Source organism: Microtus pennsylvanicus, chromosome 13, assembly GCF_037038515.1.
Source record: "Microtus pennsylvanicus isolate mMicPen1 chromosome 13, mMicPen1.hap1, whole genome shotgun sequence".
Classification (NCBI taxonomy): domain Eukaryota; kingdom Metazoa; phylum Chordata; class Mammalia; order Rodentia; family Cricetidae; genus Microtus; species Microtus pennsylvanicus.
In genome coordinates, this window is record NC_134591.1 from 18166199 (window position 1) to 18179581 (window position 13383).

Genomic DNA, 13383 nt, shown 5'->3' on the forward strand with positions numbered 1-13383 from the left:
CTTTCTGACTAGAAAGGTTGTGCTAACTGGCCAGTGATTAATGCTTGTTCATTCACATAGCTCTAACTGATCAGATTTACCAGATAGAAAATAATGTTGAAATTCAGTACTTAAACAATAAATAGTTGGTTGACTGAACCTTAAGGTTAGGAGTTCATGCAGAAAGGTCATTGCTGAGAAAGCCATGACTGCTGAAGTTATTTTGTGCCTGAGCTTGAATCAGCAATAAACACCTGGGAAATTGGCCTTGTATAGTAGCCTCCAGGGGCAACTAGATATTCATCTCCAGGGGCAACCAGTTTGCTTTGAATTTGTTCTGAAGCCTAAAATTAGATGTCTTTGTGACTGAGTCAGTCTGAATAAAGAAAAAACATCCAAGTATGATTTCTGTTCATCAGAATTAGACAGCTTAAGCAGAAATTACCACTGTGATTACCTACAGCTATATGTGTGCCCAGTAAATGGAATATACACATGAGATAAACATACAGGCAGTGGGGAAAATACCCATAGCTTGTTTGAATGACATATAAGAAAAATTACAGAGGCAAAATTATACATAGACAATGGTATTAGAAGTCTTACTTCACAAGTTTCTCTCCATCAGATAGTTGCTAGTCTGGTAGAATGACTTTATGTATATCAGTTGTCATCTGTTGTATATTCTCAGTGGCCTCTAGTAACACTACTGTCATCAAAGCTTTCAAGGGTATAGTACACACTCTCTTCTACAGTTTACTAAATTAAATGTCTGAGTTACTTTGTGTATTAGTTAAGATTTTGTTTCTAGGGGGCTGGAGAGATGGCTCAGAGGTTAAGAGCATTGCCTGCTCTTCCAAAGGTCCCGAGTTCAATTCCGGGCAACCACATGGTGGCTCACAACCATCTGTAATGGGGTCTGGTGCCCTCTTCTGGCCTGCAGGCATACACACAGACAGAATATTGTATACATAATAAATAAATAAATAAATATTTAAAAGATTTTGTTTCTATGATGAGATTCTACCACCGTGGCAATCTTAAGAAGGAAAACATTAATTGGGCCTCTTACAGTTAAGAGTTTTAGTTCCTTATGATCATGGTGGCACATGGAAGCCTGCAGTTAGCCATATAACTGGAGATGTAACTAACAATTCTACCTCTTGAGCAGGCAACAGGAAGTGAACTGAAAACTGGAAGTGACTTGAGCATATATAAGACCTAAAAGTCCACCCCTACAGTAACACACTTCCTCCTACTCCAGCAATGCCAAAACTACTGCTATAAAGCCACATCTCCTAATAGTGCCAGTTCCTCTGAGTTTATGGAGGACTATTACATTCAAACTGCAACACAGAACTATGATTTAATTATTTTTAAAATTCCTTTCTGCTCCCAATGTCTGTTAGTTTAACTACTCCAATGGTTTTCTTCTTACCTATATAATTTAGAGATTACTGTATCTCCTAAAATATGATGCTACCATTTGTATTATGGAAATAAAGTAAAATTCCTTGATTATTTTATTCAGTATCCTACCCTGTTATAAGAGTCCTCCTGTTTTTTCCCAGCTGTTCAGATCTGAAATAATCACACAGAACCATATTATTTACAATAATGTTTGGGCAGTAGCTTAAATGTATTTCTGGCTAACTCTTATATCCTAAACTAACTGATCTCCATTAATCTGTGTATCGCCACATAGCTGCAGCTTACTGGGTAAGTTCTAACATCTGTCTCTGGTGGGGTTACATGGCCTCTCCTAACTCCTCATTCTTTCTCCCAGCATTCAGTTTAGTTTTCCCCACCTAGCTAAGCTCTGCCTTGATATAAGCAAAAGCAGTTTCTTTATTCATTAACCAATAAAAGCAACAAATAAACAGAAGGACCTCATAATTTCACCTTTTCTGTTTAAATAAAAAAAGGAAAATTTTAACCTAACAAAATAGTTATCAAGGAAGGATTATAGTTACAATATTTATATCTACTTTATCTTTCATCATAACTAAGAAAAACTATATCTATATATTCTTCATCTCCATCAAAGACTCCAGAAAGATATAATATTACTTAATAAACAGGAAGTGCATTGTATGTGACTTCTAAAACTCTGGAACTGACAGAGACATCTTGCTACTTGGACAGTCTCCCAAAAGTCTTCTGTAACCTTGAGGTACCTATCTTCAGCTACTGGCCCATATTATCTGACAGACCTTTCCATGAAGCAGGAATTTCAAAAACAGTTTTGCCTATACTGGCAGTTTGTCAATCACTTTTTGCTGTGTCCTACAGAATGTCTGGCAGACTATTTAATGAAGCAGGAACCCTGAAGGAAGGTCTTGTCTTTTTATGGCAAATTCAGCTGTCATTTTGCTGTGAGTCCCACATGACCAGTTCATACAGCATGACATCAAGCAGTACAGGCAAGATCACTTTCTTGCCCAAATGGCTAGAAAAATCCATAAGGAGTCTCACTGATGCCCATATTTCTCTTGAAGTAATTGGTGCTGCCAAGAGCAGATGTGTCTCATTGTCATAAAAAGTCCTAAATTCTTAAAACATTTTAAATGCTATATTTTGAAGGTCTCTGAAAGATATGAAGAATACCTATCTAACTGAAATATATCTCTGTATATCTAGAAAACCTAACGACTACAAGCTTGAGTATTATAGATAACTATTTAGGACCTGTATTTCTTAATTATACATTACATTTTTAAATGATGAACACAAACACAATACCTATATCAAGAGTAGAAATAGACATATAACAAAATTGATCTTAAATTTATATTAATAAACTTTAAATTTATTAAATTTATTTATTAAATTAATAAAATTTAAATTTATTAAATTAATAAATATTCATACCAATGCAAAGTATTCAGCTATATAGCATATCCCCCTTTAAATATAAAGAAACATTTATAAACAATATTTGGGAATATAGGTGTAGTTCTCTCCAAACTGCTTCCTGCTTTTTGTTGGATGAAGTAATTTTTGGGGGTGTTCATGGTAACCTTTCTGAGGGTCTTGGCCTGTCAAACTACATTAGATTCTAAAGGTTTCATACATTCTCATCCTCTGTGGAAACAAAAGAGGAACGACTTTTCCAAAGCAACATATCCTTAGACTCAAATTTTGGAATCAAGAAACCTTTAAAACATATATGTTGCTTTAGCTTTGCAGTCCCCAGAATCAAATTTCTCTCAGCAATCAAAAAAATTCAAAGAAAATACAATAGTATACATAATCCAGACTCTCTGTGTCTATTCCATCTTTACGTGACATTTTTTTACTCCTTTTAATCTGTCTGTACTCTGTCTCTTTAAAGAGTATACCTTCTTTAAAAACCATTTACTTCTTTTTATAACTCTTGATATTCTTTTTCTTCTCTCTCCCAAGCCTGTGTACATTTATCCAACACCTTGATCTGTTTAGATGTCTTTTCCATCTAAATTTGTGTACCCGTAAATCTTTTCTGACCAGGACTACTTCTTAAAATGCTAAGTATTTCTTAAAAATCTAAGAGACAGTATTGCTAGGGCAAATATGGCCCTGTCCGCTTGCTTTGCCCAGTCTAACATGGCGGAGACATGTTCACTGCCTAGGAGAATCATGCACATTGTCCCATTTTTAGGCACATAGAAGGTCTATATCATCATTAAGCAAGTTGTAGCACTCTGCCCACAGAACCCATTTAAATCTCCATAGCTGAACCACTGAAGGAGATAAAGCTGTTTGTGTTAGCAGCATGGCCTGGGAAGCTGCCATTTCAAAAGTGCATGGACTTCTTTTTCTGCTACTGCTGAATCAGTAAGACCTCTCTTAAAGGAACTGCAGCATGCTGCCAGCAAGCAGAGCAAGAAACTATGTTAAACTCTGATTTTTTTTTCTGTCTAGAATTCCTTTTTAAACTCTCTCAGGTTTTACATGAATATAGTTCACCACGTTGTCATACCAAATTGTTATAAGAGGCTGCTTGTTTGTTCCTAGCTGCTTAGCCCTGAAATAATAACAAGAAACTGTGTTATTTGCAATACTGTTTGGCCAATAGCTTATTTGTATTTATGGCTAACTCTTATATCCTAAATTAACCTATCTCCATTAATCTGTGTATTACCACATGGCTGTGGTATACCAGGTAAAATTCTGGTGAAAGTTCCAGCAAAAGTTCCAAAGTTTGTCTCGGCAGGGCTACATGGCTTCTCCTGACTCTGCCTTCTTTCTCCCAGCATTCAGTTTAGTTTTCCTTTCTTAGATAAGTTCTGCCTTGCTCTAGTCCAAGGCAATCTCTTTATTCACTAACCAATAAATGCAACATATAAACAAAAGGACTCCCCACAGCACTACCCCATCATTTTTAATGTGATTAATTTATCTTGTCGGTGCTAGCCTTTGAATTAAAGCTTTTCTAATCCAGATACTGTCAATGATGGAATTCTCCAGAAAACCCTTTATTGGCAGGTTCATCCTCCTTGGGGAATGGAAACCTCCATAAGAGCACTCTAAAGTAACTTTATGGGTAATTTGCTTTGCTGCCACCCGACCACAGTCCTGGTTCAGGTCCTGAGACAGGGAAAGGGCATCAGTGGCAAAAGACTTATACAACCACCAGATGAGTTCCACACAAGTAGCTGTCCACAAACACCTGGAGCCATCTTTTCTTTATACTTCAAAAACAAGCATAGTTTCTCTTTCCTCCAGTGTTAACCACCAGCAAAAACAAAGATGGCAAATTTGTTTGTTCCCAACTTTTACATCAAAACAACTTTTAAACCAAAAACAGTGCCCAGCATTTTTCTAGTTTGATGAAATATCGAACCAGATACATTATGTCTTTATAAAACTACAAGCTGATACACAGAGACACACATTTTTATGAATTACAATATCACTCAAAACCCATCAAAGCATATTTACAGACGCAGGGGTGATTTTCCATAAATGTCTTGCACACAGTCAACTTGTGTTTCGCTAACTGTTCCCTAAACTGAAAAAGTGTCCTACAAGCCTAAGCCTCCTATAAAGGGTAATAAATCAAAATGAAACTAAAATCTGCAAAGAGAATCATCAATATTATGAGAGAGAAGAGAGCAAGTAGGCTGAGCAGTCTCAAAAGAATTCTGAGCTATCTCAAGGTCTATTGGTCCTTGCTGAGTAAGGGAACTTCTCCATAGTCTTTGCCTCTTGGAAACCCACTAAACATGCATTCATATGCTGATCTAAAACTAGACCACAGGCCTTCCAACATTGCTTGTCCGTCTACTGATTGGCTATAAGTGGCCACAGTAAGAAGAAACTCTTTAGATTTTAATGCCTTCATGTCACACATCTCAGTTTACAAATTAATGAGGAAATAAAATTTTGCCTTTAAATTACCAAGTTATTGCTATATGGTGGTGATAATATAAAGTAAACCAGGCACGGACAATCTTGTGAAAGTAATAATATCCAAAATCTTTAGCCATTAGTTTTATTGGAGTTTCTAATCTTCTCTAGAGAAAGGTATCATTTTCAGAGTCAAATTCCTGAAAATAACTCAGGTTCAGAAAGAACTCGAATGAAAACATTGACATACTTCCTGATAAATGCATTCTCTAGTGTGTCTTGATGGCTCTTCTTTCAACAAATTAACACTTTTTTGTAAGGAGTATTTAAGAGTGGTTTTTCTATTAATCCTGCTGATTACATTGTAGCGCACATACTTGGTTTATTAAAAATAAGATAGACATACATGAGGATATTTCCACATTATTTAAAATAACAACATGAAATAAATTGAAAATTACAAATCTTAAACTTTTTTACTCGAGTACCAGACATGCTATATGGCCTTAAGTGGAGCAATAAAACATGCATTTCCTTAATTAAGTAGAAAATGTTTCCAATAAGAGAAACAATTTATGCCTAACATTACTCTTTTATACTCATAGATTGGTTCCTAGGCCAATAATCATCTATTAATGAATGGAAAGACATACTAAGATCACAGCCAAACACTTAGTGGACCTCAGGAATCCTGCTGAAAAGAGGTATGAATGATTATAGTAGCCAGAGAGTAAAGGACATCGCAAGGAAACCCACACTATTATCTAGCCTGTGCTCATGGGAGCTCACAGAGACCGAACCAACAACCATGGAGTCTGCATAGAACTGACCTAGACCCTCTGCATAGATGTGGCAGTTGTGCAGATTTGTCTTCTTGTGAGAATTCTAACAGTGGGAGCGAAACTGTCTCTAACTTTTCTGCTTTGGGAGACTTGCTCCTCCTATTTGGTTACCTTGTCCTGCCTTAGTACAAGGCAAGGTGCTTAGTCTTTCTACAACTTAAAATGCCATGTTTTGTTGATACTCATAGAAGTCCTGCCCTTTACAGAATAGAAATAGAAGAGGAATAGATGAGGGTTTGAAGGCAGAGAGGAACTTATGGGAGGGGTTGAGAAAATTGGAGGGAGAGAAAACTGCGGTAAATATGTAAAATAAATAAATAAGAAAAAGATCATTAATAACTTAAAATGTATCTATGAGAAGGAAAGACATGACAATTGCTGAGTTTATAGAGAAGCAACATGTATCCAGGTTCTGGCTATTACAAACAATGCTGCCATGAACATAGTTGAGCATATACTTTTGTTGTATGATAGGGCCTCTCTTGGGTATATTCCCAAGAGTGGTATTGCTGGATCCAGGGGTAGGTTGATTCCGAATTTCCTGAGAAACCGAAACACTGCTTTCCAGAGTGGTTGCACAAGTTTGCATTCCCACCAGCAATGGGTGAGTGTCCCCCTTTCTCCACAACCTCTCCAGCAAAGGCTATCATTGGTGTTTTTTATTTTAGCCATTCTGACAGGTGTAAGATGGTATCTTAAAGTTGTCTCGATTTGCATTTCCCTGATCGCTAGGGAAGTTGAGCATGACCTTAAGTGTCTTTTGGCCATTTGAAGTTCTTCTGTTGAGAATTCTCTGTTCAGCTCAGTGCCCCATTTTATAATTGGATTGATTAGCCTTTTACGGTCTAGTTTCTTGATTTCTTTATATATTTTGGAGATCAGACCTTTGTCAGTTGCGGGGTTGGTGAAAATCTTCTCCCAGTAAGTGGGTTGTCTTTTTGTCTTAGTGACAGTGTCCTTTGCTTTACAGAAGCTTCTCAGCCTCAGGAGGTCCCATTTATTCAATGATGCCCTTAGTGTCTGAGCTGCTGGGGTTATACGTAAGAAGTGGTCTCCTGTGCCCATGTGCTGTAGAGTACTTCCCACTTCCTCTTCTATCAGGTTCAGTGTGTTCGGACTGATATTGAGGTCTTTAATCCATTTGGACTTGAGTTTTGTGCATGATGATAGATATGGATCTATTTTCATTCTTTTACAGATTGACATCCAGATTTGCCAGCACAATTTGTTGAAAATGAAAAAGAATTAAAAGGATATGCAGTTGGGAGGGAATTGTGCTGTGGTACCCAATAAATCAGCAGTCAGTGGGGGAATCAGAAATGAAATAATAAAGTAAGACTGTACACATGAAATTCTCAATTAATAAATAAATAAATAAATAAATAAATAAATAAATAAATAAATAAAAGATAGTTTCAAAATATTGCGTTCTTGCCACAAGTTGATATTCCATGCTTTCTTTATACCCACGTGAGGCCTGCCCCTTTCTGAACAGATACAGAGGTAGGGTGAATGGGGTTACTGAGGGCAGGATTGGGAGGGAGTATGAGGAGAGGAGGGAGGGACACTGCCGTATGGATTTAAAATAGTTAAATTAAGATAAAAAATAATTTAATTCTTCTTTATACTTACACTTTTATGTACTAAATACACTGAAAGACTTTCGATGTTGACTTTGATTTCCAATGATGAATCATAATTTTCACTGCTGTACTTAATAAACATTTTGTTCATTTATTTATTTAATAAACATCATTTAAAAAATGAATGCATAAATAAAAAAAAGAAGCAACATGTAAAACTATGATCACATGTGTGCAGAAAGAAATGAGTGTCTGTTCATATCCACATGTAAACATCATTAAGAGTTACATTAACAATAGATCAGAGAACAATCTTTTTGTTTGTTTTTGTTTCTTCATTTGTAGCTGTACTGGCTGGTTTTCTGTGTCAACTTTGCACAAGCTAGAGTCATCAAGGAGAAAGGAGCCTCAATTGAGGAAATGGCTCCATGACAGTAAGCTATAAGGTATTTTTTCATTTACTGATCAATGTGGAAGGCACCAGCCCATGATGGGGGTGGTGTCATGCCTTGTCTTAGGTTCTGTAAAAAGCCAGGTTGAGGTAGCTTTAGATGGAGGCTGTTCATTCATTCCTGGCTGCTCAGACTCAAAAGAATCACACAAAAACTATAATATTTAAAACACTGCTTGGCCAATAGCTTAATAGTATTGCTAGCTAGCTCTTATATATCTTAAATTAACCCATTTCCATTATTTTACCTTTTATCACAAGTCTTGTGGTTTACCAGTAAAGTTAAGGGGCACATCAGGGGGCATCTACATGGATTTCACTGACTCCTCCTACTTTGCCCCAGCATTCAGTTTAATTTCCCCATATAGTTCTATTCTGCCCTATCACAAGCCAAAGTAGCTTCTTTATTTATTAACCAAAAAAGAAACAGACAGAAGGGCTTCCAACACCAGGAAGCCATGAAGAGAAAGCCAGTAAGCAGTACCACTCCAACGACCTTTGCATCAGCCCTGCCTCCGGGATCCTGACCAGTTTGAGTTTCTGTCCTGACTTGTCAGTGGTGAACAACAAAGTGTAAGTCCTTTGTCCTTTGCTCACCAATTTGAATTTGGTCATGGTATTTTATTACAGCAACAGAACCTTAAATAGTAGCTATCTTTGATTAACCATGAAAAGTTTACCAATGTTGTAGTTATTTATTTTAAAGTTGGTGACAAATCTGTGTCCCCCTTTTAAAAACTGTTAATCACCCTTCCATATACAACATTCTTCAAGAAGATAGGTAAATGTAAGACATTATTCTATTTATAGAACTGTGGGACATTTTCTTAATTAATTAATTTCTAAAGTGGCCATCCCTGCACATGTGGGAATTCCCATTTTGGGCTGGAGATCATGGATAGAGCAAGCCACGGAGGGCAAACATGTACTAACCAGGACTCTTCCATAACCTCTGTATCAGTTCCTGCCTTGAGTTATGACCCTGACTTCCCTTAGTGATGAATTCCAAGTTGTAAGAAAAATAAATCTTTTCCTCTCTCCAAAAAATAAAATAAGTGAAAGAATATTTTTAGGATGGAAATTAAAGCACAAATTGAGCAAAATCAATCAAAGTTCATAAAAACCACCACCAGATTTAACAAAGTATTTCTCACTTTACAAGCATATATGTCACTAAAATATGCTATAGCCTGAGATTTAAATCATGAACACTACATTTACCTTTGTCTTTAATGATAGGTAAAACATTCTATTATAGGCTTGTGGTTTATTGTTTAATTTCTAAAGACTTTTCTCAGTGATCAAAACAAAGTAGGTGCTCAAAATTATCTCTATTTGAATGATATATCTTTAGGAAAAATAGTCACAAGTCTGCAATTATTAATGATTATGCATAGCTATGCAGATTCATTTCAATAAATGTTGTGAGTATCCATGTACTTAGCAAGATTCAGCCTCCAAGCTGAGCAGGATATTTCTTTTTAATATGTTACAGTCCAATGTGAGATATGACACAACCAATTCCAATGAAAGACAGAATTTATGAAGTGTAATTAGAACACACTGTGTATCTTCTTGTAGATTGTACATTACTGAAAAAGACTCCTTTTCTGTGAGCTGTTTAACTTGATTATTATTTGCTTTATTGTAAAGAAGCTTTTTAGTTTTATGAGTTACTCCTTCTCAATTCTTAGCATAATTCCTTTATTTGTTTTGTTTTAATTATTATTGTCTCAAAGAAAACAAACTATTATTTTTCATTTAACATAGCAATCATAGTTTTTATTCCCTTCCTTCCTCCCATTTCCATCACCTATACCCCTAACCCACCCCTATCCACTCCTCAGAGAGGGCAAGGCACATTGCTTTAGGGATGGTCCAAGGTTCTCCCTGCTATATCTAGGCTGAGAAAGGTATCCATCCAAAGAAAACTGACTCAAAAAAAAAGTCAGTATAAACAGTAGGGATAAATTCTGGTACCAATAACAGTGGCTCCACAGTCTGCCCAGCCATACAACTGTCACCCATATTCCGAGGGACTAGTTTGGACCTATGGTATTTCCTTCTCTGTCCAACTGGACTTGGTGAACTCCCATTAGCTCAGGTAAACTGTTTCAGTGGGTGCACCCATCATAGCCCTGACCTTTTTGTTCATAGTCTCCCTCTTCAGCTGAACTTGGTTAGCTTAGTCCAGTCCTCCAATGCAGGTCTCTGCCTGTTTCCATAAGTTGCTAGATGAAGGTTCTATGGTGATACTTAAGATATTCATCAGTCTGACTACAGTACAAAGTCACATCAGGCACCCTCTTTCTATTGCTTAGGGTCTTAATTGGGGTCATCCTTGTGGATTCTTGGGAATTTCTCTAAATCCAGATTTTTTGATAGCCCCATAATGGCTCCCTCAACCAATATATCTCTTTCTTTGCTCTTATCTCTGTCCTTCCTTCATCTCAACTATCTTGTTCCCTCAAGTTCTCTTCCCCCTCTTCTTCTCCCCTTTATTTCCCTTCTGCCCTGTCTACTCTCCCTACTCCCATTCTCCCAATTTTGTCAAATCATCTTGTTCATTTCATTTTTCCAAGTGGATCTATGTATGTTTTTCTTAGGGTTCTACTTGGTATTTAACCTCTCTAGGATCATGAACTAGACTCAATATCCTTAGCCTTACTGCTAGTATCCACTTATAAGTGAATACATACCATGTTAATATTTATGGATCTGGGTTACCTCACTCAGGATGTTTTCTTTCTAGTTCCATCCGTTTGCATGCAAAAGTCATGATGTCATTGTTTTTTTACCACAGAGTAGTACTTTAATATGTAAATGTGCCACACTTTCTTTATCCATTCCTTGCTTGAGTGGCATCTATGTTATTTCCAGGTTCTAACTATTACAAATAATGCTGCTATGTTCCGTGGGACAAAGACAAAGAAAACCTCTAAACGGTTTACAGTGTGTTTAAAAATATATATAGGCTCAGGAGAGAAAAGAAATAGGATAAAGTCCTTAAAATGAAAAAGAAAGTTGTTGGGTGTGGTGGCATACACCTTTATTCTCAACACTTGGAAGGCAGAGGCAGATAGATCTTTTTGAGTTCAAGGTGTGGTGATATACACCTTTAATCATAGCACTTGGGAGGTAGAGGCAGGCAGATATCTGTGAGTCAAGGACCACGTGATCTACAGAGAGAGTTCCAGGACAACCAAAGATACACAGAGAAACACTGTCTCAAAAAGCCAAAATTTAAAAAAATAAAATAAAAGAATAGTGTTTAAAATAAAGCCACCTAAAGATGAAAAATACACAGAGAGTCAGGATGCTGTATGTTATTGTTCTGTCTCTACATTGTTTGATGGCTGAGGAAGGAGCAAAAACTGCTAAAAGATATTTGATTGTAAGTGCTGCTGGATTAATCCAACATATATTTTTGAAAATGCCTTGAACTTAAAATATAAGTCAAAAGATACTCAAATCAACACATGAATAAGACTTAAGTGCCTAAATGTGAGGATTAAGAAGAAATACAAAGCTTCATCTACATGTTTCCTTTCTTAGTGGTATGTTATTTGTATTTTAATAAATAAATCTTGCCTGAATATCAGAGGCAAAGCTAAAGCTACCAGAAGTCACTTATTTGTGACACATACCTTTAATCCTAGGGTTTGGGACACAGAGGAAAATGGATCTCTTTGAGTTCAAGGCCACCCTAGGCTACTTAAGATCAATATAGAAACAAATCCAAGTGATGGTGGCACACCTTTAATCCCAGTATAAGGGAGTCAGGGGTATTAGGGAGTCAAGACTTTAAACCCAGCACTAGAGGGAATATAAAATGAGAGGAGAGAGAGGCTTAGTTGGCTTAGTTGGCTTAGTCTGTGATCACCCAGCTTTGGTAGAGGTCAGACTTCTCTAGTGGCTTTAGCTTTGCCTCTGGTCTTCAGTCAAGATTAATTTATCAAAATACAGGTAATATATGACTACATCCCTTTCCTCTCTCTAGTCCTTTCGAGGTACCTTCTCTTTAAATTCTCTTACGTCTTTTCCCACCAATATCAGTTGACATCCGTTTTCTTTGATTATTATTACACATACTCAGATTGTACGTATGTGCTTGTATATATGTATGCACAAATATAGGAATATAACCTATTGAGTCCATTTTTATTGTTTGTGTGTATGTGGATTTAGTGCTATCCACTTTTTATTGGCTAAGCAATAAGGAGCCTTATCCCTCTTGAGAGAAGCATTCTCCTCTGCCAGCAGTCATTAGTTACCTGTTGTTCATTATGTAGGAGTGAGACCCTGAGAATTTTTCTCTCTTTTACTTTAGCACGTCTATTTCTATTGTTTAGGTGATGCTTATGCAGTCACTTCTAGGAGAGACTGTTCAACAGCAGGCCACCTGGTTTTCCAGCTCTTACAATCTTTGCAACTCTCTTCTATGATATGTCTTCAGACAGAGATGTATAAGCTGTAATATAGATATTTTCATTATTTGTTGATTTCTGCATTGTGTTCAGTTGTGTTTTTCTGTGATGGTCTCCATTTGCTATAAAGAGAAGCTTATTTGATTGGGGAGAGGAGCGGTAGGTAGCTACACTTACCTGTATATATATAAGAATGAAATTTAGAATGTAGGTACACTGGTCTAGACAAAGGGAGGTATATATTCTTTTCTAGTGTCTATGATCTTACTAGGCTTGGAATGCTGGAGAGTTTTCCAGTACCAGGCTTGGAGGCAGGCATATAATTAAACATTATTAATATTTTCTAATGAAAGAATGAGATGCTACTGGATACACATGGGACTACTATATCTAATATCAGAATGTGAGATTGAATCCACATCTCTTGTATTTGGTGAGTTCCAGGAGAGTAGGAGATTCCATGTACAAAACAAGGTGGATGGCTACATGTATACACTGAGAAACAGTATCCGAGGTATGCTCTAACTTGTAAACATGCAAATGATACAATATGTATCTTATTGATTGCTCATTGATAATGAATACATAACCCTTAAGAAGTTATCAAGGACAATGGCCTATGAGAAAGTAACATTATCAAGTGTTGTTCCTTTCTTCATTTGTCAAATTCAGGGAACCTTGGCTTCAATTACTTAGATGTTATCTAAAAATAAAAGAACTATTACTTTTATTTTAGCAGATATTTGTCAAAGGTTATAAGCTAGTTATTG